Raw genomic sequence first — 3094 nt, 5'->3', positions numbered from 1 at the left:
ACTAAGAAGATCACAAATGTTTTCCAGAAGGAAATCCTGGAAATGAAAAAAATGTCACAGACATACCAAAATCCTATAATTCAAATGTCTCCAACTTGATATTTCCAGGTACCAGAATCAGTAATTAATACTAAGAATAAATTTTAGTGTTTAGAAATACTAATGCAATTTCCGAATTTCTTTTGCAGCAGCCTGTGCCTCATCCCTCTACGGGGAAATTGTGTCTTAAAATAGTAGGTTTCCCAAAGTCAGCATCACACATTGTCATAATTGTAATTTGAAATTCATGCCAGCTGCCACATTTTTTTTCACCCTTTAACAACCTACTTCCTTCAATTCATATTATTTTATGGAATATGTAAACACAACCAATTTCCTTAGTATTCTAATTCTTTTGCTCAATATGTCCTGTTGACTATTAAAGGTGCTAACTGGATAGAGGTAACCTGGTAAATAAGACTCCCTAATTTTTGTAATTGATAAGAAGGAAGTAAAATGACTACATATTGACTCCATATAAGTACTTTATGAAATGAAATTTGTCAGAATGATTCTGAAGGAATTTAAACTGGTAGTTTTTTTTTAAATGAAGACACAGAAACTATTAGCTACATAGAGAACCAAGAGAAAGTGACAGTTGTTTTGTCCATTGTCTCATTTATCCATATCATATGAAAACATCTGAAAGATAGCTGTCAGGATAATTATTTTGAAATTCTTTAAATCTTTAGATGAAATTTAAACATACCATAACTCTGGGTAAAAGAATGAAACTAATGGTATGCTTTACATTTTAATTTAGCTAATTAATTTTGGGCTACAGAAATTTCCTTTAATCACATTCTACTCTGAGAATAATTCCTAAAAGATAATTTACTTGTAAAAAAAGTTATGTTCTTTGAACTATGCTAATGGTATATATATATATATATATATATATATATGTGTGTGTGTGTGTGTGTGTGTGTGTGTGTGTGTGTGTGTGTACTGGTACTTTTGTGCCTAGTTTTTTTATTTTAATAATTGACAATCCAATATTTAATAGTCTAATAAGTTGAAGTGGATGATTTGAAGAGACCCTGTTAAAAGGATATATAAAATTAATTTTCTTCCTCTGTCACTACTAGTTCTTCATCATCATCATCTTGCCAATATTTCCAAGTGATGGGCATCTGCTGTCCTATTCCAGATATTCATATATACTTGGCAGAAGTAGATTTGTGGATAGGGGATTTTGTATTTGTTGGAACAATATCTAAAGGAGTTGAATAGTCAGGTGGATAGAAGGAGCTCAGAAAAATAACTAGATCTCCATCTTCTGTATGTTTTGGTAGGCATCAGTATAGACTTTGAAAGCTTTACCCTGAAATAGCATTTCAATAGTTATAAATCCTGAAAGTATATTCTTTATGCCCTTTATTTTTTGCTTTTCAGAAGTGTCAATTGTTTCCTCTAGCCACCAACTTTTCAGTGGCATCTGTTGTAGTTCTCTGTAATTCAATTTCTGCCTATGATCTGATCAATTCCTCTGACAAGTCTTTTCTAGGTTACTGCTTAGTGTCTCCCTTCTTTACTGAGAGTTGCTTTGAGATCATTCTGTAGACATATTTACTTTCTGATGAAGTACCCTTTAATGGGGAGCTGTTTCATTTTCACAATAGTTCCATAAATTTTCAATGGTTCAACTATTTTGTCTTCAAGTCTTTCAACTTCTGCTTGCCTATAATTCTGAAATTTGGCAGTCTCATTAGCAAAGTCCTCCAGGCAGTGCTTTCTGGTTGGATGTCTTGGTGCAATATCGGCACTGATTTCATTCACCAGGGGGTCAGGTTGTCTCTTGGCTGGGGCTATTTTACCTGAGTACCCCTCAAAGATCTGGCCCAGCTTAACCAACCCAAACATCAAGCCCTTATGGCACATGGCAAGATGGGAGCCTGGAAAACTGGACTCTATCCACTGTACCACCTAGCTGCCCAAAATGGAGGTAGGAAGACACTAATGATAGTTTTTACCGACTTTGTTTTCATTCCTTTGTTATGACTGAAAAAAGCTCTAAATCCGAACAGGAGCCACAAGCATCCAATGGCTACTGTGCTCAAGTACAGATGGCTGTCATTTCTCCATGCAAGTCCTAGATTCCTTGCCCTGTTATTTAGTAAGGCATTCCCTCAGGGGCATTCACTGATCCTGCCTTTTCTCTTTGTATTTTCCCATTAAGCTTCTGAGTTTATGCATAGATTGGTTTATTCCTGTAAAGTTCTTGTAAATCATTTGCCTATCCCGGGTTCTTGTCTTTGCTTGTTTGATTGCCTCCCTCCCTAGTGCTTCCCTCTGAGATCTGTCAAAGTCTCCATAAAAGTACATGTGTTTCTGTGTAGTGAATAATGCATGAATCAATCCATTTCTCCCCATGTGTGATATTGGGCCCTTCATAATGTCATTCATTAATCTATGTGGCAAAAACAGCAGGGGAAGGTCGATATGGGTAAAGATAATTAGCAATTGATTAGCACCTGAGAAGCCAAATGAAAAGACACATTTTCCCCCAATGACTTGAGTTGTTGAAGTAATTGATAAAAACAAGAATTCTTGCTTGAGATAAAGCTGTTGTTACAGTTTATGATGGAAAAACATCTCTGCATTACTATTAGCATGAAATCCTGATAAAAATTCAGCGTAGAAAAGAGGCAAGGGCAATCTTCAATACTGTTTCTAAAGCAAAAATGCTTCTATATGTGTTGGTGAATGTGAAGTGGCTTAGTGAGTGACCCCAACGGTTTGCTTCAGGGTATTCAAGGGTGTTCAGGGCAGGGTAGTACCTCTGCTGTGAGGGCTTGCTGGGCCCTTTTCAGGTCTGCTTTTTTCCTTTGGGGTTTACTTGCCACCTTGCTCTCAACTGGTGCTACAGGAAGCTGTAGCACGCATCATGGCCACACTCTGATAAACTATCTTGTTAGGTGGACTAAACTAAGTTGAGGGTAACTGACAGGCCTCCAACTCATCAGTGATTTTGGGGTGTCTACTCTCAGCATGAGGAGACATCCCCTGGTGGAAGGGGACTTATAGAAAAATTTATTCTAGCAGCCACAGTGGT

At 36.8% G+C, this 3094-nt stretch overlaps 1 pseudogene; it reads right to left on the bottom strand.

The window, feature by feature from the left end:
• Positions 1–1100: 1100 nt before the first annotated feature.
• LOC130457286 (CBY1-interacting BAR domain-containing protein 1-like) lies at positions 1101–1902 on the bottom strand (annotated as a pseudogene).
• Positions 1903–3094: the final 1192 nt, after the last annotated feature.

Source organism: Monodelphis domestica, chromosome 1 (genome assembly GCF_027887165.1).
Source record: "Monodelphis domestica isolate mMonDom1 chromosome 1, mMonDom1.pri, whole genome shotgun sequence".
NCBI lineage: Eukaryota > Metazoa > Chordata > Mammalia > Didelphimorphia > Didelphidae > Monodelphis > Monodelphis domestica.
The sequence above is the reverse complement of the archived record's forward strand: the minus strand, read 5'-3'. Positions and strand labels throughout refer to the sequence as shown.